Source organism: Nerophis ophidion, linkage group LG01 (genome assembly GCF_033978795.1).
Source record: "Nerophis ophidion isolate RoL-2023_Sa linkage group LG01, RoL_Noph_v1.0, whole genome shotgun sequence".
NCBI classification, from domain to species: Eukaryota; Metazoa; Chordata; class Actinopteri; order Syngnathiformes; family Syngnathidae; genus Nerophis; species Nerophis ophidion.
The window spans coordinates 43,877,818-43,901,239 of NC_084611.1; the positions used below are offsets into that span (position 1 = coordinate 43,877,818).

Genomic DNA, 23,422 nt, shown 5'->3' on the forward strand with positions numbered 1-23,422 from the left:
CTTTCTGGCATACGCACGCACGCACGCGCGCACGCGCGCACGCGCGCACACGCGCACACGCGCACACGCGCACACGCGCACACGCGCACACACGCACGCACACACGCACACACACACACACACACACACACACACACACACACACACACACACACACACACACACACACACACACACACACACACACACACACACACACACACACACACACACACACACACACACACACACACACACACACACACACACACACACACACACACACACACACACACACACACACACACACACACACACACACACACACACACACACACACACACACACACACACACACACACACACACACACACACACACACACACACACACACACACACACACACACACACACACACACACACACACACACACACACACACACACACACACACACACACACACACACACACACACACACACACACACACACACACACACACACACACACACACACACACACACACACACACACACACACACACACACACACACACACACACACACACACACACACACACACACACACACACACACACACACACACACACACACACACACACACACACACACACACACACACACACACACACACACACACACACACACACACACACACACACACACACACACACACACACACACACACACACACACACACACACACACACACACACACACACACACACACACACACACACACACACACACACACACACACACACACACGCGCATGCATGCATGCATGCAGAGAAAACAACCCCGGAGAGAAATGAGGGATTAACAAGGAGACGTCACCCGGTGCTGTCTCGCACGGTCTAGCGAGGGCCAATCACAACACAGCTGCACACACACACACACACACACACACACACACACACACACGCACGCACGCACGCACGCACGCACGCACGCACGCACGCACGCACGCACGCACGCACGCACGCACGCACGCACCCACACAAAGTAACTCGACAATAGTAGCTTGTGCGGCACACTGAAACACGAGCAGCATGGCGACCGGTGGGTCCAGGCTTTGTGGGTTCTCTCAGCCGTGAAAGGTGGCATCCCGGGAAGGAGACAATTCTGACAGCTCGTCCTCGCCTCCACAACAAGTGTGGAAAATTAAGAGCGCTAGGGAACACTAGGGCTTGGCGATGCGGCAAAATAATATATATTACGATTATTTCCCATCTCGATTAATATCACAATGTTTAATATCTCGTCTCATCTTTACTTAAAAAAAACAACTAGGGACTAGTTTAAAATTTCATTAACATACCGAGTAAACCAGTGTTTTTCAACCACTGTGTCGCGGCAGTAGTAATTTTTAGATTTGTATAAATATAATAACATCAAATAAATGTAAAAAAAGAAATATATACACACACACACACACACACACACACACACATATATATATTCTTTTTTTTTTTTTCTTTTTTAAGTTTTTCATTTTCCCGAGGGAACTCTCCTGAAGAAATCAGTAAAGTACTATCCATCTATCAATCTATCTGTGTTCCGCGAGATACAGTCTGGTGTGCCATGGGAGATTATCTAATTTCACCTATTTGGGTTGAAAATATTTTTTGCAAACCAATAATTACTATCTGCAAATGATGGGTTGTTGTTGAGTGTCGGTGCTGTCTAGAATTAGGCAGAGTAACCATGTAATACTCTTCCATATCAGTAGGTGGCAGCTGATAGCTAAATGCTCTGTAGATGTCAGATACAGCGGGAGGCAGTGTGCAGGTAAAAATGTGTCTAATGCTTAGACCAAAAATAAACAAAAGGCGAGTGCCCCTAAGAAAAGGCATTGAAGCTTAGGGAAGGTTATGCAGAATGAAACTAAAACTGAACTGGCTACAAAGTAAACAAAAACTGAATGCTGGAGGACAGCAAAGACTTATTGTGGAGCAAAGACAATGTACATCCGAACATGACATGACAATCAAAAATGTCCCCACAAAGGAGGATTAAAACAACGCAAATATTTTTGATTGCTAAAACAAAGTAGGGGCGGGAAATATCGCTCAAAGGGAGACATGAAACTGCTACAGGAAAATACCAAAATAAGAGAAAAAGCCACCAAAATGGGAGCGCAAGACAGGAAGTAAAACACGACAAACAGGAAAACAGCAAAAAAGTGAAAAGAAGTCAGGGTGTGATGTGACAGGTGGTGACAGTACACCTACTTTGAGACAAGAGCTATAGTGATGCATACTTGGTTATGCTTTAAAGTCATATCCAACAATTGCAACAACGACTTTTTACTGTCAGGTTTTGTTTTTTATTGATTTCTGCGGGTGGTGTGCCTCTGCATTTTTTCAACACAAAAAATGTGCTTTGGCTCAAAAAATGTTGAAAATCACTGTCGTAAACAACAAAGCAAGTACAAACCCGAAAAGCAGTGAAGTTGTCACCTTGTATAAATGGTAAATAAAGAGAATACAATGACTTGCAAATCCTTTTCAACTCACATCCAATTGAATAGGCTGCAAAGACAAGATATTTAACATTCGAACTGGGAAACTTTATATTTTGCAAATATTAGTTCATTTTGAATTTGATGAAAGCAAAATCTTTCAAAACAGCTGGCACAAGTGGCAAAAAAGACTGAGAAAGTTGGGGAATGCTCATCAAAGACTTATTTGGAACATGCCACAGGTGAACAGGCTAATTGGGAACAGGTGGGTGCCATGATTGGGTCTAAAAGCAACTTCCATGAAATGCTCACTCATTCACAAACAAGGACGGGGTGAGGGTCACCACTTTGTCAACAAATGCCTGAGCATATTGTTTAACAATAACATTTCTCAAGCAGCTATTGCAAGGAATTTAGGGATTTCACCGTCTACGCTCCGTAATATCATCAAAAGAATCAGAGAATCTGAAGAAATCACTGCACGTAAGCCATGATATTAAGGACCCTTAGGGGGTACTGCATCAAAAACCGACATCGATGTGTAAAGGATATCACCACATGGGCTCAGGAACACTTCAGAAAACCACTGTCAGTAATTACAGTCTGTCGCCATCTTTGTAAGTGCAAGTTAAAACTTGACTATGCAAAGACAAAGCCATTTATCAACAACACCCAGAAACGCCGCAGGCATCCCTGGGCCCAAGCTCATCTGAGATGGAGTAATGCAAAGTGGAAAAGTGTTCTATGGTCTGACGAGTCCACATTTCAAATTGTTTTTGAAACTGTGGACGTCGTGTCCTCCGGAACAAAGAGGAAAAGAACCATCTGGATTGTTCAAGGCGCAAAGTTCAAAAGCTAGCATGTGTGAAGGTATGAGGGTGTATTAGTGCCCAAGGCATGGACAACTTACACATCTGTGAAGGCACCATTAATGCTGAAAGGTACATACAGCTTTTGGAGCAACGTACGTTGCCATCCAAGCAACGTTATCATGGACTCCCCTGCTTCTTTCAGAAAGACAATGCCGAGCCACGTGTTACAACAGCGTGACTTCATAGTAAAAGAGTGCATGTACTTGACTGGATTGCCTGTAGGCCAGACCTGTCTCCCATATTTGCAAAAGAAACATTCAGTTCTGTATTTTGGAGTTACAAACCCCGTTCAATATGAGTTGGGAAAATTCTGCTTTTACAAACATATCTTTCTATCACAATCTGCTGGCATTAGGGCAAAGAGTGGCAGAGACCCACCAGACCCAGCAGATGAACACGAATACAGAGCACCCAACTTTCTATCAAATGTGCTTTACATGGCTGGAGTTATGTTTGTGCGCTAGATTAGGTTAGCATGCCATACCTGCATGGTCTTGGTAGGAAAAGGTTAGCCGACATCTAGAAGATTCTGACTGACGCCTTGAGTAAAGCCATCCCGAGACAGGCAAAGTCTGTGCACGCCTGCATAGCTGAGGTCTTTATCAATGCAGAGGTCTGTCAAAATATAAACACAACAGAAGAAGCGCTTCCTCTCCAAGTCAACAACTCTCAAACAAGAAAATATATTTCTTAATCAGAAGAATAACAACTCCATTTCAATGTCTCTATTTTTTGTATTTAGTTTTTAAGAGAGTCAGGATTTCTCCCTGTCGGAGATTTTTGAAGGACAGACGTTGCCAAAAAAGATGCCATTGTGACAAGTGAACAGAGTATCTAGTTGAGGCTCGCCCTCTATCACGCAACAATGTTTTACTCTTGTGTGAATAAAAACAAAGTCGCTTAGCAAAGCTGCAAACTTTGCCCTGAGGCACGTCCATTCTTTACAAATGACTTGTTTTAAGAGCATGTCAATCTGTACAGGGTTACACAACTACATTTGGTCGGGACTAAAAAAAAAGGTAGTGTTCTTAGACCAGTTGATCTGTCGTTTATTTTTTTCTGCTCTGAACCCTCTCTCCCTTATGGAGAGGGGCGGGGGGGGGGGGGGGGGTCACAGGTCTGGTGGCCATGGATGAAGTGGTGGACCGCTTACCTGTGCATGGGCTGGGGACATCTCTGCGCAGCTGACCTGTCTCTGCTCAGGATGGTCTCCTGCTGGACCCACTATGGACTAGACTCTGACTATTGTGTTAGATCCACTATGGACTAGACTCTCACTATTATGTTAGATCCACTATGGACTGGACTCTCACCCTATTATGTTAGATCCACTATGGACTGCACTCTCACTATTATGATAGATCCACTATGGACTGCACTCTCACTATTATGATAGATCCACTATGGACTAGACTCTCACTATTATGTTAGATCCACTGTGGACTGGACTTTCACTATGTTAGAGCCACTATGGACTGGACTCTCACACTATTATGTTAGATCCACTATGGACTGCACTCTCACTATGGACTGGACTCTCACACTATTATGTTGGATCTTCTATGGACTGGACTCTCACACTATTAACTAAATCCACTATGGACTGGACTCTCACTATTATGTTGGATCCACTATGGACTGGACTCTCACTATTATGTTGGATCCACTATGGACTGGACTCTCACACTATAATGTTAGATCCACTATGGACTGGACTCTCACACTATTATGTTGTCACTATTATTATAGATCCACTATGGACTAGACTCTCACTATTAAGTTAGATCCACTATGGACTGGACTTTCACTATGTTAGATCAACGATGGACTGGACTTTCACTATGTTAGATCCACTATGGACTGGACTCTCACACTATCATGTTAGATCCACTATGGACTGGACTCTCACACTATTATGTTAGATCCACTATGGACTGGACTCTCACACTATTAACTAAATCCACTATGGACTGGACTCTCACACTATTAACTAAATCCACTATGGACTGGACTCTCATTATTATGTTAGATCCACTATGGACTGGACTCTCACACTATTATGTTAGATCCACTATGGACTGGACTCTCACACTATTATGTTAGATCCACTATGGACTAGACTCTCACTATGGGTTCTACCAAGGATGTCGTTGTGGTTTGTGTTGTGGTTTGTGCAGCCCTTTGAGAAACTGGTGATTTAGGGCTATATAAATAAACATTGATTGATTGATGATTGACTATTATGTTAGATCCACTATGGACTAGACCCTTACTATTATGTTAGATCCACTATGCACTGGACTTTCACACTATTATGTTAGATCCACTATGAACTGGACTCTCACTATTATGTTAGATCCACTCTGTACTGGAATCTCACACTATTATGTTAGATCCACTATGGACTGGACTCTCACACTATTATGTTAGATCCACTATGGACAGGATATTTCCCACATCTACTTTGTTTTAGCACTCAAGAATATTTCAGTTGTTTTTATCCTTCTTTGTGGGGACATTGTTGATTGTCATGTCATGTTCGGATGTACTTTGTCTTTGCTCCACAGTAAGTCTTTGCTGTCGTCCAGCATTTGGTTTTTGTTAACTTTGTAGCCAGTTCAGTTTTAGTTTTGCTCTGCATAGCCGTCCCTAAGCTTTAATGCCTTTTCTCAGAGGCACACAGCTTTTGTTTATATTTGGTTCAAGCATTAAATACCTTTTTACCTGCACAGTGCCGCCCGCTGTTTCCGACATCTACAAAGCAATTAGCTATCGGCTGCCACCTACTGATATGGAAGTGTATTACACGGTTACTCTGCCGAGATCTAGACAGCACTGACACTCAACAACAACACATCATTTGCAGACTATAATTACTGCTTTGCAAAAAATACTTTTAACCCTAACAGGTGAGATTAGATAACCTCCCTACAGCTCACCAGACTGTATCCCACGGCACACTAGTCACAGCACAGTGGTTGAAAAACACTGCATTAGACCACTGACGCCAGGGATTGTAGCATCTTAAACATCAGCATTGGCAAGTCACTGATACCTTGAAAAGGCATTTGGTGCCTTTAAAAAGGTAGTGGACTTTTTTGGGGAATTTTCCAATCAGTCACAATCATTATGAATTTATGTATTTTTTTAATGCATTGTAAAAAATAAAAACACATTAAAGGGACCAAAAACAAAAGGTCCTCTGCAGTGGACGCTGGTTGAAATATTGGTCCTTATGAAATAAGTTTTTTTATTTTTATTTTCCAATCATTCACAATAATTATGAATTTATGTATTTTTCATTAATTTTTTTAGAATGCATTAAACAATACATAAATGCATAATTTATGTATTTATGTATTGTTTAATGCATTCTAAAAAAATGCATTAAGAAAATATATAAATTCATAATTATTGTGAATGATTGGGGGAAAAAAATGGATTTCATGAGGTCCAATATTTCAACCAGCATCCACTACAGAGGACCTTTGATTTTGGTCCTTTTTTTTTGTCAGAGCTAAAGTTTTATGGAAAGAAAATCGGTGTTAGGCAATCATAAATGTCCACTGCAGAGTGATATAGCATCTATTTAAATGAACAAGTGCAAAAAGTACAAAATTGACCTTAGCAAACTAAATATGTGCTCAACGATGTTCCACAAAGATATTGGCCTTCTTAAAAGAAAGAAAAGATGGCAAGCGTTTACCCCGATGACTATCAGTGATCCCCAGGAGAGCACATGACAACTGGGAGGTGGCGGCAGGAATGAAAAGAAAGGGATTAACATACCAGGAAACAAGACATCATTGTGAAAAACACTTTGTGGTTGATCCAGGGTTAATCCCACGGCACGGGGGTAAGAAAAAAACCCAGCGAAAGCTAAAATGAACACACAATTTTAAGACGTACAAGTTTTTCACTGTCCATTTACATCCACACACGGGCTGGGCGATATGGCCTTTTATTAATGTCTTCATATTTTTAGGCCATGTCACGATACACCATATAGGTGTGGATATTTTGCCTTAGCCTTGAATGAACACTTGATGCATATAATCACAGCAGTATGATGATTCTGTGTCTACATTCAAACATTCTTCGTCATACTGCATTCATATATGCTACTTTTAAACTTTCATGCAGAGGGAAATCACAACTAAAAATGTATTTATGAAACAGTTATTAAGCAGTGGCGCAAACATTCATGTCATTTAAAAACAGAAAGTGCAAGATTGTCAGAGACATTTTAAAACAAGCTATTAGTGCACTTTTGTGCATGATGTCACTAAGATGACATATCAAAACAACACTAAATTAAAGTGCACTTTTTGTACAGAACGCCACTACAATAGTTTAAAACAAAGTGCACTTTTGTGCATAATGTCACACAAGATATTTCAATAAGTGTCAAAAAAAATTAGCTTCATACCGTATTTCCTTGAATTGCCGCCGGGTATATAGTATGCGCCTGCCTAGAATTACTGCTGGGTCAAACTCGTGTCGCAAAATAATTAGCGCATGCTTAGCATTACCACCGGCTCAGGATTAACGCCGGGTCAAACTCGTTTCACAAAATATTATTTTTATTAGCGCATGTCTAGAATTTCCGCCGGGTCAAACTCGTCACGTCACGAGTGACACTTCCCCTGTCATCATTTTCAAAATGGAAGAGGCTGATTTCATTTTAAATCACATAAAGGGAAGAAGATTAACAGCTATTCAGCAGGATTTAAGGTTCAAACTATTGAATATGCTAAAAAGAACAATAAGCAGCTATGTTTGATTAATATACCGTAGCTGCGTGTGTCAAATATGAGTCATTAAATGACTCCCGCCTCCTGGTGGTAGAGGGCGCTAGTGATCCTTCTTGCGACTACTTGGCTGCAGAAGAAGTGACAACAAGCAGCAAGAGTGAGCAGGGATTGTTCATTTTTTCCTCTCGCTTGCACTTTTAACAAGGAAAATTACATATCTAAAATAAAACCGTTTTCTAAACTGTACTTTCAATCGAAGCAGGAGGTAATCAAGGAAGCTCTCCATCGAGACAGAGAGACTTTTAAAACTGAAGAAAGATAAGGAAGACTTCTATAAACAAGTTATCGATGCTTTTGATCTGAAGGAGCTGCGCATGGACTTCATTTATAAGTAAAGGTGAGACCATAATAACTTTTTTTTTATTAAATGTGCTTTTCATGATGGTGTCCTTACATCACACTCAGATTTATAAGCGCAGGCCTAAATTTGCCGCATGCCTCTGGTAAGCGCCGGAGTGAGAAGAGGTTTTAAAATAATTAGCGCCCCGGCGGCAATTAAAGGAAATACGGTAATATTATACCTATGTCAGAGGAAGTCAATGTTATTATTACAATAGTCTCCTGATGCTCGCACAAGCGCAACAAAGCTATATTCCACCTCTGCATGTACTGACCCAGCATTACTATCAACATTGATACGCAAGAGGAAATATCCAAAGCCAATCCCGTTTGGACCAACCCACAAGTCACACATTTCACTGGATTTGAAGCAAGTATGCCAGAGCTTTGATCACCACAACAATGACTTTCTAAGTACAAAATACCAACAAGGCGGTACTTGCCTGGCCCGGCGGCCGCCCCGGGCAACACACACGAGCTCGGGAGGATTTAGTGAAGCCACATTTGTAGTCTCCTCGTCCATGTTTACACCTTCAGGCCTTATTCTCCTGGTGGGATGTGACACATTGACCTCAAGGTCACGTAGCGCTGGGAGATATGACCATACACATTGTGGGCACCGTGGAAAAATGTGTAATCGTGCCATTTCTAGTTTTATCCTTCCAAGCGACAGGCTGTATTTTATCCACAGGGCGTGTGCCATCAGAGGATTCCTACTAACAACAATAATTACACATTCAGTCAGTGTGTTTGCTGTCAAACGGGAAAGAAAACAATATTTTCTTACAAAGAAAAAGATGCGGACATAACGCCACTTTCTCTTTGTGTCCAGCGTCTCCCGCCATTGCGGGTTACCAGGGTTACATATGAGGGTACCATTGTAAGTAAACATGGAGACAGGACAGGTTGGCCACGTGCTGGAGGAAACAGAAATTGAACCCTCACAATCAGCAGAGACGCAGTCCCAAGACAAACTCCTACCCAAACGAGGTGGAAGCTCGTTAGTCTGGCTTTATTTACCGCTGCCTACAGACTACTAGTTTCCCACAGGATCACACAGGGGCCGCGATAGACCAAGGTATGTGTGGCAGCTATCAATCAATCAATCAATGTTTACTTATATAGCCCTAAAGCCCACGGCGTGGCGCAGTGGGAGAGTGGCCGTGCGCAACGCGAGGGTCACTGGTTCAAATCCCACCTAAAACCAACCTCGTCACGTCCGTTGTGTCCTGAGCAAGACACTTCACCCTTGCTCCTGATGGGTGCTGGTTGGCGCCTTGCATGGCAGCTTCCGCCATCAGTGTGTGAATGTGTGTGTGAATGGGTGAATGTGGAAGTAGTGTCAAAGCGCTTTGAGTACCTTGAAGGTAGAAAAGCGCTATACAAGTACAACCCATTTATCATTTATTTATTTAAATCACAAGTGTCTCAAAGGGCTGCACAAGCCACAACAACATCCTCGTTTCAAATCCCACATCAGGAAAAACTCAACCCAATGGGATAACAATGACAAACCTTGGAGGGGACAACAGATGTGGGGACCCCCCGCCCCTGGGTGACTGGGGCAATGGACGTCGAGTGGATTTAACATAATAGTGTGAGAGTTCAGTCCATAGTGGATCTGACATAATAGTGTGAGAGTCCAGTCCATAGTGGATCTAACATAATAGCGTGAGAGGCCAGTCCATAGTGGATCTAAGATAATAGTGTGAGAGTCCAGTCCATACCGGATCTAACGGTATGGACGGGGGCGGTTTAGCTCGGTTGGTAGAGCGGCCGTGCCAGCAACTTGAGGGTTGCAGGTTCGATTCCCGCTTTCGCCATCCTAGTCAATGCCGTTGTGTCCTTGGGCAAGACACTTTACCCACCTGCTCCCAGTGCCACCCACACTGGTTTAAATGTAACTTAGATACTGGGTTTCACTATGTAAAGCGCTTTGAGTCACTAGAGAAAAGCGCTATATAAATATAATTCACTTCACTTCACTTCACTAACATAATAGTGAGAGTCCAGTCCATAGTGGATCTAAGATAATAGTGAGAGAGTCCAGTCAATAGTGGATCTAAAATAATAGTGTGGGAGTCCAGTCCATAGTGGATCTAACATAATAGTGTGAGAGTCCAGTCTATAGTGGATCTAACATAGTGAGAGAGTCCAGTCCATAGTGGAACTAACATAATAGTGAGAGTCCTGTCCATAGTGAATCTAACATAATTGTGTGAGAGTCCAGTCCATAGTGGATCTAAAATAATATTGTGAGACTCCAGTCGATAGTGGATCTAACATAATATTGTGAGAGTCCAGTCCATAGTGGATCTAACATAATAGTGTGAGAGTCCAGTCCATAGTGGAGCTAACATAATAGTGTGAGAGTCCAGTGCATAGTGGATCTAACATAATAGTGAGTGTCCAGTCCATAGTAGATCTAACATAATAGTGTGAGAGTCCAGTCCATAGTGGATCTAACATAATATTGTGAGAGTCCAGTCCATAGTGGATTTAACATAATATTTTGTGAGTCCAGTCCATAGTGGATCTAACATAATAGTGTGAGTCCAGTCTATAGTGGATCTAACATAATAGTGTGGGATTCCAGTCCATAGTGGATCTAACATAATAGTGAGAGTCCAATCCATAGTGGATCTAACACAAAAGTGAGAGTCCAATCCATAGTGGATCTAACACAAAAGTGAGAGTCCAATCCATAGTGGATCTAACATAATAGTGTGAGAGTCCAGTCCAAAGTGGATCTAACATTATAGTGTGAGAGTCCAGTCCAAAGTGCATCTAACATAATAGTGTGAGTCCAGTCAATAGTGGAAATGACATGAATGTTTGTGCCACTGCTTAATAACTGTTTAATAAATACACTTTTAGTTGCGATTTCCCTCTCTGCATGAAAGTTTAAAAGTAGCATTTATGAATGCAGTATGAAGAACAATGTTTGAATGTAGACACATAGAATCATCATACTGCTGTGATTATATGCATCAAGTGTTCATTCAAGGCTAAGGCAAAATATCCACATATATATGGTGTATCGTGACATGGCCTAAACATATTGAGATATTAGTAAAAGGCCATATCGCCCAGCCCTACTTCAGCTATATGAAGCATTTTTAATATGACTGGGCCTTTATTTTGATTATTTGTGTCCATGTTAACACAGCTATCATAAAAAAAAAGCCAGATAAGGATTTCCCTTGCCAGACTGAACAGGATGCTTGGTGAAAACAAGGCTGTAGTCGATGAGCTCCACTAATTACAGGCCAGTCGTGGAGGTTTAGAATAACCTCCCACCCGCAAACTTTCTGCTGGGTTGCAGTCTCTGGCAGCAAGAATGTGGCGTTAAAAAAAAATTCCTGCGCTGAATAAAAATGTACAAATTCGAAACTTCCAAGTACAACGCAGCCCGCACTGTAATATTTTTAGCATACAAAGTATGCGCAGATGTTCGCCCCAGACTAAAATTACAAAGTGAGCGGCGCACAACCAAATAACGACACCAGAACGTGTCCAGCTGCAAGGGAAGGAAAAAGAAGATTTGAAGTCTTTACACTGCAATGGTGAGACTCCTAATCACAGGGACAGAGTGGGGGTGGTCCAGGCCCAGCTTTAATCATGTGGACAGAGGGCTTGTCTCGCTACGGTGATAATTGAGGGACCTTTGCCATGAGTACACAAGAGGCCGAGTGGCCGGCCTGTCGTGGCCCGCTAAGCCCAATGTACCAAGCCAAGCCAGGCTGGGATTCCCACAGACCCGCTTAGTCAATAGCGGGGGGAACCGGGCACAATGCGCGGCTTTAACGCTAAGCTAATCAGGGCCCAGCTTTGGGATACGTCCAGAAAAAAAACTAAACAGGAACACTACTTGAGATCCCAAAAAGGGGGCTATTTGACTGCCGACAAAGTCAAATTTAAAATCAGATACAAGATCCACAATGTCAGTTCAAAACTTGCTGACTGACAGCTGACTGATTGATTAATTGATTGAAAGTTTTATATTAGTAGATTGCACAGTACAGTACATATTCCATATAATAGACCACTAAATGGTAACACCTGAATAAGTTTTTCAACTTGCTTAAGTCGGGGTCCACGTTAATCATAACCTACACCAGGGGTTACCAACCCTTTTGAAACCAAGAGCTACTACTTGGGTACTGATTAATGCGAAGGGCTACCAGTTTGATACACACTTAAATAAATTGCCAGAAATAGCCAATTTGCTCAATTTACCTTTAATTCTATGTTATTAATAATTAATTATATTTATCTTTGTGGATTTAAGGATTTCTCATAAATATATATTTTTGATGACATGTTTTAAATAGGTTAAAATCCAATCTGCACTTTGTTCAAATATATAACAACTTGGACCAAGCTATATTTCTAACAAAGACAAATCATTATTTCTTCTAGATTTTTCAGAACAAAAATGTTAAAAGAAATTCAAGACTTCGAAATAAGATTTAAATTTGATTCTACAGATTTTCTAGATTTGCCAGAATAATTATTTTGACTTTTAATAAGTTTCAAGAAATATTTCACAAAGATTCTTTGTCGAAAAAACGGAAGCTAAAATGAAGAATTGATTCAAAATGTATTTATTATTCTTTACAATAAATAAAAAAATACTTGAACATTGATTTAAATTGTCAGGAAAGAAGAGGAAGGAATTTAAAAGGTAAAAAGGTATATGTGTTTAAAAATCCATAAAATAATTTTTAAGGTTGTATTTTTTCTCTAAAATTGTCTTTCTGAAAGTTAAAAGAAGCAAAGTAAAAAAATAAAAGATTTTTTTTTAAACAAGTGATTTTCAAATTCTATTTGAGTTTTGTCTCTCTTAGAATTAAAAATGTCGAGCAAAGCGAGACCAGCTTGCTAGTAAATAAATAAAATTTAAAAAAATAGAAGCAGCTCACTGATAAGTGCTGCTATTTAAGCTATTTTTAGAACAGGGCAGCGGGCGACTCACTCACCTAACCTACACAGTGGCCTAGTGGTTGGAGCAGCCCAGGGCAAGGAAACGGTACGGGGGGGTTCGGTTCGGGTGTGTACCGAACGAGTTTCCACACGAACATATTAGGTAGCGCACCGCACGTTGTGTAAACAATGCAGAGCGAGGCACAACACTCGGCAGGCTAGCAGCGACGGGGCTAGGACAACATGCAAAAGCCAGAGCTGGAAGATCCTCCTGCCTCGTTAACCTCTCCCCTTTGGGAACACTTGGGCTTCGCGGTGCGATACGAAAATGGAGGACGGAGGTTTGCCGACATTGTTCAGCAGCAGTCGTGAATTATAAATATAATTCACTTCACTTCACTTCAGTAGGGTACGCTTCTGCCAACACGTCAAACATGCTAACCCCTTTGAAGCGGCACCACCCCCAAGTCAACCTAGTAATACACGTTGGCTCCAATGACGTTAGGATGAGACAATCAGAGATTACAAAGAGAAACATAGCCAGGGCTTGTAATCTCGCCAGAAAGATGTCCAGGCATCGAGTAATTGTCTCTGGCCCCCTGCCTGGGAGAGGCAATGATGAGAGATATAGCAGATTCGTCTCTCTTAACAGGTGGCTGGATAGCTTCTGCAGACAACAGGGATTTACGTTTATTGATAATTGGCCCTCTTTCTGGGGCAAACCTGGCTTGCTGAGGAGAGACGGCCTTCACCCTAACCAGGAAGGCGCTATCCTCTTGTCTCGGAACATAGACTTCGCATTGAGCCACATTTGACTAACTGCACTAGAGCAAGCCCGGTCACAGGCAATTACAGAGCCTGCTAGCCTGGGTATGGAGTCAGTTAAGTTAGAACTAGCCAGCGCCAGGCTGGATGATCCCTGTACACATAACAATTTTCGTAGAATAATACACAACTCACAAAATGTTTTTTCTATTGTGTCTATGACTACGTCAGAGTTAGACATGCGTTCTACTGAGGTGGCAAATTATGATGCGTTCAGTTTATCGCAGCGCCAAGTAGACAATCTGAAAATTCCCGTCATATCAATTCCTAGATATGGTCGTAATTATTTTAAGTACACTGCGCATAATAAACGCTACGGATAATTTTATCAACAACTCCTTAAAACAGCCCACTACCTATAATATGGGCTTTCTAAACATCAGATCTTTGTCTCCCAAAACGTTATTAGTCAATGAGGTCATTAGAGACAACAACCTTAACGTCATCGGTCTTAGCGAAACCTGGCTTAAACCAGACGACTTTTTTGCGATAAATGAGGCATCCCCTCCTAACTATACGAATGCGCATATTGCCCGTCACCTCAAAAGGGGAGGGGGTGTCGCACTAATATACAACGAAAACTTTAACTTTAGTCCTAACTTAAATAATAAATATAAATCGTTTGAGGTGCTTTCTATGAAGTCTGCCACACCTCTGCCTCTGTGCCTGGCCGTTATCTACCGCCCCCCAGGGCCCTATTCGGACTTTATTAGTGAATTCTCAGAGTTTGTTGCTGATCTAGTGACGCACGCCGATAATATAATTATAATGGGGGACTTTAATATCCATATGAATACCCCATTGGACCCACCGTGCGTGGCGCTCCAGACTATAATTGATAGCTGTGGTCTTACACAAATAATAAATGAACCGACGCATCGCAGCGGTAATACGATAGACCTAGTGCTTGTCAGAGGTATCACCGTCTCCAAAGTTATGATACTCCCGTATACTAAAGTAATGTCCGATCATTACCTTATAAAATTCGAAGTTCAGACTCATGTTCGGCAAGCTAATAATAATAATAACTGCTATAGCAGCCGCAACATTAATGCTGCCACAACGACGACTCTTGCGGACCTACTGCCCTCGGTAATGGCACCGTTCCCAAAGTATGTGGGCTCTATTGATAACCTCACTAACAACTTTAACAACGCCCTGCGCGAAACCATTGATAGTATAGCACCGCTGAAGTTAAAAAAGGCTCCAAAAAGGCGTACGCCATGGTTTACTGAAGAAACTAGAGCTCAGAAATTATTATGTAGAAAGCTGGAACGCAAATGGTGCACGACTAAACTTGAGGTGCACCATCAAGCATGGAGTGATAGTTTAATAACTTATAAACGCATGCTTACCTTAGCTAAAACTAATTATTACTCAAATCTCATCTGCATTAATAAAAACGATCCAAAATTTTTGTTTAGTACAGTAGCATCGCTAACCCAACAAGGGACTCCTTCCAGTAGCTCCACCCATTCGGCAGATGACTTTATGAAGTTCTTTAATAAGAAAATTGAACTTATTAGAAAGGAGATTAAAGACAATGCGTCCCAGCTACAACGGGGTTATAGTAACACAGATACGATTGTATATACGGCGGATACTGCAAATATCCAAAATAGTTTCTCTCGTTTTGATGAAATAACATTAGAAGGATTGTTACAACGTGTAAATGGAATAAAACAAACAACATGTTTACTTGACCCACTTCCTGGGAAACTTATCAAGGAGCTTTTTGTATTATTAGGTCCATCAGTGCTAAATATTATAAACTTATCACTTTCCTCGGGCACTGTTCCCGTTGCATTCAAAAAAGCGGTTATTCATCCTCTCCTTAAAAGACCTAACCTCGATCCTGACCTCATGGTAAACTACCGACCGGTGTCTCACCTTCCCTTTATTTCGAAAATCCTCGAAAAAATTGTTGCAGAGCAGCTAAATGAGCACTTAGCGTTTAACAATCTATGTGAAACCTTTCAATCCGGTTTCAGGGCAAATCACTCGACTGAGACAGCCCTCGCAAAATTGACTAATGATCTATTGCTAACGATGGACTCTGATGCGTCATCTATGTTGCTGCTCCTCGATCTTAGCGCTGCTTTCGATACCGTCGATCATAATATTTTATTACAGCGTATCAAAATACGAATTGGTATGTCAGACTCAGCCCTGTCATGGTTTAACTCTTATCTTACTGATAGGATGCAGTGCGTCTCCTATAACAGTGTGACCTCGGACTATGTTAAGGTAACGTGTGGCGTTCCCCAGGGTTCGGTCCTTGGCCCTGTACTCTTCAGCATCTACATGCTGCCGCTAGGTGACGTCATACGCAAATACGGTATTAGCTTTCACTGTTATGCTGATGACACCCAACTTTACATGCCCCTAAAGCTGACCAACACGCCGGACTGTAGTCAGTTGGAAGCGTGTCTTAATGAAATTAAACAATGGATGTCCGCTAACTTTTTGCAACTTAATGCCAAAAAAACGGAAATGCTGATTATCGGTCCTGCTAGACACCGACCTCTATTTAATAATACAACTTTAACATTTGACAACCAAATAATAAAACAAGGTGACTGTAAAAAATCTGGGTATTATCTTCGACCCAACTCTCTCTGAGTCACACATTAAAAGCGTTACTAAAACGGCCTTCTTTCATCTCCGTAATATCGCTAAAATTCGCTCCATTTGGTCCACTAAAGACGCCGAGATCATTATCCATGCGTTTGTTACGTCTCGTCTCGATTACTGTAACGTATTATTTTCAGGTCTCCCCATGTCTAGCATTAAAAGATTACAGTTGGTACAAAATGCGGCTGCTAGACTTTTGACAAGAACAAGAAAGTTTGATCATATTACGCCTGTACTGGCTCACCTGCACTGGCTTCCTGTGCACTTAAGATGTGACTTTAAGGTTTTACTACTTACGTATAAAATACTACACGGTCTAGCTCCAGCCTATCTTGCCGATTGTATTGTACCGTATGTCCCGGCAAGAAATCTGCGTTCAAAAGACTCCGGCTTATTAGTGATTCCTAGAGCTCAAAAAAAGTCTGCGTTTTCCGTTCGGGCTCCAGTACTCTGGAATGCCCTCCCGGTAACAGTTCGAGATGCTACCTCAGTAGAAGCATTTAAGTCTCATCTTAAAACTCATCTGTATACTCTAGTCTTTAAATAGACCTCCTTTTTAGACCAGTTGATCTGCCGCTTCTTTTCTTTCTCCTATGTCTCCCCCTCCCTTGTGGAGGGGGTTCGGTCCGATGACCATGGATGAAGTACTGACTGTCCAGAGTCGAGACCCAGGATGGACCGCTCGCCTGTATCGGTTGGGGACATCTCTACGCTGCTGATCCGCTTGAGATGGTTTCCTGTGGACGGGACTCTCACTGCTGTCTTGGAGCCACTATGGATTGAACTTTCACAGTATCATGTTAGACCCGCTCGACATCCATTGCTTTCGGTCCCCTAGAGGGGGGGGGTTGCCCACATCTGAGGTCCTCTCCAAGGTTTCTCATAGTCAGCATTGTCACTGGCGTCCCACTGAATGTGAATTCTCCCTGCCCACTGGGTGTGAGTTTTCCTTGCCCTTTTGTGGGTTCTTCCGAGGATGTTGTAGTCGTAATGATTTGTGCAGTCCTTTGAGACATTTGTGATTTGGGGCTATATAAATAAACATTGATTGATTGATTGAAAGAAGAGCGTGGCACAAACACCACATTCAAGAAGCCTCTCCTCGGCGAGTCAGGCAGGGCTAAAGCAATAAGAAATGTTTTTATAGCAGCACATTTAAGACCATCCATCCATCCATGTTCTACCCCTTGTTCTGTTCGGGGTCGCTGTATTGCATTAAAACTAGATTTTGACCCACTTCTAAGGTGGATGAACAATAAACCCTTATATCCTCTTACTACCAAGTTAGCCAGGCTAGGGGGAGGGGGGAGTTAATCTGAGGTTGAGTTGACTTGAAACTGTTTAATGTTGCACTTTTTATATGTAGGAGAAAAGTTTTGTCACTTTATTTCTTCTGAGCAACAACTGGAGGCAGTTTAATGTTGATTAACGTGGACCCTGACTTAAACAAGTTGAAAAACGTATTCAGGTGTTACCATTTAGTGGTCAATTGTATGGAAATATGTACTGTACTGTGCAATCTACTAATAAATGTCTCAATCAATCAATCAAAAAAAAGCACTTTTAAATGTAGAAAGGTTTTGTTAAGAAACCATTCTGAGCCTTAACTTATTTAGTTTTTATTGTATATATGTTGATCACATTAACCCTGGCAATGGACCCTGTGTGTATATGTATGTTATGCCATTGTTTACAAATTTGGTGAATAAATAACCCACAAATTTATTTTTTGTTGTTTTCTTACTGTACCGAAAATGAACCGAACTTTTTGTTTACCGTTACGGTCCTAATATATATATATATATATATATATATATATATATATATATATATATATATATATATATATATATATATATATATATATATATATATATATATATATGCAGACACACATATATAAACTGTGATAATCTGCTGTAAAATATTTGTGTGTTTGGGTCTTATTTTTAGGAACACTAATACAAAACCTTACAAAAATGTCTGATTGAATGCTAAGAACGCAGTGACAGACCGCCTCAACCCGATGGGATAACAATGAGATACCTTGAAGGGGACCACAGATGTGGGGTTTGGTTTTCCAGTAGTAGTGTCAAAAAGTTATTTAGGTACCCTGACAGTGAAAACAAACAAAATGTTGCTCGATTAAGTGAGGCTTCGCCATAAACCCAAAGAGTTAGAAAAAGGCGATGTTACCTGAAAGGGTAAATCATTTAATTCAACTACCATTCCAAAGTTCCATTAACAGTTCAGCTCAACTGAAAAGTAAAGACGCCTTATGGCTGGTTTGAAAAAAGAAAAGAAAGTATGTTAAAAAAAAAACGATTCTATCTAACCCCCCGAGGGGAAGGATTCAAGCTCTTCAAAAACACAATAGAGACCACCGGCCCCACTATTCTGGTCCTAAAACCCTCCAGTCCCCCAGCACGGCTTTTTGGTTCACCTTTCATCCGCCTCTTTAAACCTTTGAGTGAAGGGAAAATAGGTAGTGGCATGTCAAAGCATTAAAGAGGAACAACAGTGGAGTTTGGATTCCAGGATAGACCAAGGGCAGCTCTTCTTACTCCCAATTTAACCTTCAGAATCAGACCCATGGGAGGTTCCTCTCAAATCTCATGGCAATCTAAAGCTATTGTCACGTACCCTTGAAGAAAAAAATTAATTAATAGAAGAATCTCAAATGAAAGCACTGTACAAAACACAATAAATGAATATGAGAAAATCTCATGTTGGCTCTGCAGAGAAAATGATGACTTAATGTTTTTACCCTCCATTTTGCTGCCCACTGTAATGCTTACGCACAACAATTCAAGTTTTAACACACCTTTTTTTAATCCAAAAAGGTCAGACTAAAATCAAGTTAAATCACACATATGAACATAACACACATTTTATAAATAATTATAGTATTGATGCAGAAAACAGTGTACAAATACATGGGGACGGCGTGGCGCAGGGGAAGAGTGACCGTGCGCAACCCGAGGGTCCCTGGTTCAATCCCCACCTAGTACCAACCTCGTCATGTCCGTTGTGTACTGAGCAAGACACTTCACCCTTGCTGGGTGCTGGTTAGCTGCCTTGCATGGCAGCTCCCTCCATCAGTGTGTGAATGTGTGTGTGAATGGGTAAATGTGGAAGTAGTGTCAATGCGCTTTGAGTACCTTGAAGGTAGAAAAGCGCTATACAAGTACAACCCATTTATCATTTATATAAAGGATAAATAAAATGGACAAAATGACATTTTTACTGAAGACAGTTGGCGAAGAGAGTGGAGGGGAAAGCCACACGGGTGCTACTTGATTAAGAGTTCTTTCTTAATGGAATATTGTTTCCCGCCGTCTTTCTCAAAGTGCTGGCACTCACAACGTTTTTTGGCCCCATTGGTGGCTTTTTTTTTTGCAGTCATACTTGTTAAAAAAAAACAAGAAAAAAAAAAAGGTTTAGCTGTATGAAACGGGCTACTTTGACGAAAACCGAATCATACAAAAAATGGGAAGGACGAAAACCCTCAATCTATATAACTGCCTGAGAATCGTCCTGTGCAGTGGACTTTTTCTTGTCTATTTCTTTTGTCAGATTTGTAAGTTTGAGTTAAAAAAAAAAAAAAAAAGCCTTGTATGCATTGACACTGGCTGTCAGGAGGACAATATGAGAGCCATTACCTCCCTGTTTGGCACTCAGCATCAAAGGTTGGAATTGGGGGTTAAACCAACGAAAATTATTCCAGGGCGCGGCCACCGCTGCTGCTCACTGCTCCCCTGACCTCTCAGGGGTTGAAAAAGTGGATGGGTCAAATGCAGAGGCTAATTTCACCACACCTAGTGTGTTTATGTGACTATCAGTGGTACTTTGACTTAACAAGATGATCCCCTGCTGGCCCCACTGTGGACCGGACTCTCACACTATTAACTAGATCCACTTTGGACTGGACTCTCACACTATTAACTAGATCCACTATGGACTAGACTCTCACACTATTAACTAGACCCACTATGGACTAGACTCTCACACTATTAACTAGATCCACTATGGATTAGACTCTCACACTATTAACTAGATCCACTATGGACTAGGCTCTCACACTATTAACTAGATCCACTATGGACTAGACCAGGGGTGGGCAAACTTTTTGCCAGGAGGGCCACATTGGGTTTTAAGATTTGACAGGGAGGCCGGGCCAGGAACAGATGGATGGAGTGTTTGTGTGAAATGATATAACTTACTTGTAAAAGCCATTACGTGAGAGGATTCAGCCTACAAACATGTAACATATCATGAGTAGGCAGCAAGGCTCATTGTACAGTTTTTTTTCAAATGCATTAAATTCATTTGATTAAGAATAAACACAGTAAAGAAATTCACAGTATACATTGGATTTACTTGAATTATTTACATTTGATTATCACAGAATAACAGCAGAGAAACTGACAGTTTCAGTGGGAACCCATCCATCCATCCATTTTCTACCACTTATTCCCTTTTGGGGTCGCGGGGGGCGCTGGCGCCTATCTCAGCTACAATCGGGCGGAAGGCGGGGTACACCCTGGACAAGTCGCCACCTCATCGCAGGGCCAACACAGATAGACGGACAACATTCACACTCACATTCACACACGAGGGACCATTTTAGTGTTGCCAATCAACCTATCCCCAGGTGCATGTCTTTGGAGGTGGGAGGAAGCCGGAGTACCCGGAGGGAACCCACGCATTCACGGGGAGAACATGCAAACTCCACACAGAAAGATCCCGAGCCTGGATTTGAACCCAGGACTGCAGGACCTTCGTATTGTGAGGCAGACGCACTAACCCCTCTTCCACCGTGAAGCCCTTCAGTGGGAACAGTGTTGTAGTGTTGTTAAATAAAATAAATGATAAATGGGTTGTACTTGTTTAGCACTTTTCTACCTTCAATGTACTCAAAGCGCTTTGACACTACTTCCACATTTACCCATTCACACACTGATGGAGGGAGCTGCCATGCAAGGCGCTAACCGGCACCCATCAGGAGCAAGGGTAAAGAGTCTTGCTCAGGACACAACGGACATGACGAGGTTGGTACTAGGTGGGGATTGAACCAGGGACGCTCGGGTTGCGCACGGCCACTCTCCCACTGCGCCACGCCGTCCCCGTTGTTGATCTCCCTTTTTGGCCAATGCATCAAAGTCTGGTGTGAGTTTGGTTGTGGAAATTTATCAGGATAGCTCCGAGATGCTGGTCAGTTAACCTGGATCTGTGACGGGATTTGTTGATGTTCATGACGCTGAAAGTCTGCTCACAGACGTAGGTCGAGCCAAACAAAGTTAGCATCTTCTGTAGCAAAGTGGCGGCTGATATTGTACTCTTTGTAAACCGCGACAGTTTCTTGGCATATCAGACACACAGCCTTTGATCAGACTTCAGTAAAAAAAAAAATGTCGTTGTCCACTCTGCATTAAATATTCGGCACTCACTTTCCACTTTTCTTTGCTTTGATAAGCTCATTTTTTACAGAGGGGCTCAGTCACAGGACAAAGCTAAAGGGAAGAAGGGAGTAATATCCCACAGGCCAAAAACGTAAATGAGCGCCATCTAGTGGGGAAACGCTGTATTACAGGGATATGGTGAATCGAACGAGGTTTACCGATGATAATATGAAATGTAATTTAATAATAGAATTTAATGGGTGGCTCCTCCTTAATGATACTCAAGCGCTGAAAACGCATACGGGAGGCAGAAGCCGTAACATTGATAAGAGTTTTTTTCAATAATTTGGACAAGTTCCGCGGGCCGGATTAAAACGTTCAACGGGCCATATACGGCCCGCGGGCCGTAGTTTGCCCATGTTTGGACTAGACTCTCACACTATTATGTTAGATCCACTATGGACTGGACTCTCACACTATTATGTTGGATCCACTATGGACTGGACTCTCACTCTATTAACTAGATCCACTATGGACTGGAGCCTCAAAACTATTAACAAGATCCACTATGGCCTGGACTATCACACTATTAACTAGATCCATTATGGACTAGGCTCTTTTATTAGCACCAAAAGTTGCGAACTTTATCGTCGATGTTCTCTACTAAATCCTTTCTGCAAAAATATGGCAATATCGCGAAATTATCAAGTATGACACATACAATGGACCTGCTATCCCCGTTTAAATAAGAAAATCTCATTTCAGTAGGGGGTACTTGAATTTAAAAAAATGTTCACAGGGGGTACATCACTTAAAAAATGTTGAGAACCACTGCACTAAACTAAACATGAGGAGTTAAAAAAAAAAAAGAATTACAAAGCCGGCCATTTCAAACAGGTGTTGTTATGGCGCGGCAAGAATAGGAGTATAAAACAAAGCCACTTGAAGAAGACTTCCGCCGCTAACCTGCTTACAGTGCAGCTCAAAGTCCAACCCGCTCGACACGCATGAGTGACAGGTGTCAAGGAAAGCAGGTGAACACAACACCGCCATGACTCAGAAAAGTCACCCGGCACCACTTCACGGGATTGTCTCGTCTGCGGCGCTTTCTTGTTGTGGTCGGAACGAAAAACTAAAGTCATTTTTG

At 41.8% G+C, this 23,422-nt stretch overlaps 1 protein-coding gene across 3 annotated transcripts in view; it reads right to left on the bottom strand.

The window, feature by feature from the left end:
- The window catches only part of kank1a (KN motif and ankyrin repeat domains 1a), a 120,134-nt gene that overhangs the window by 96,473 nt on the left and 239 nt on the right, over window positions 1-23,422 (bottom strand). Inside the window, exon 2 of one of the 3 annotated variants that reach the window (XM_061904617.1) lies at window positions 3,820-3,950. The exons of the other annotated variants lie outside the window; for them this stretch is intronic. The gene's annotated coding sequence lies outside the window, so the exon portion shown is untranslated. The remainder of the gene's footprint in view (window positions 1-3,819; window positions 3,951-23,422) is intronic. 3 annotated transcript variants of the gene reach the window in all.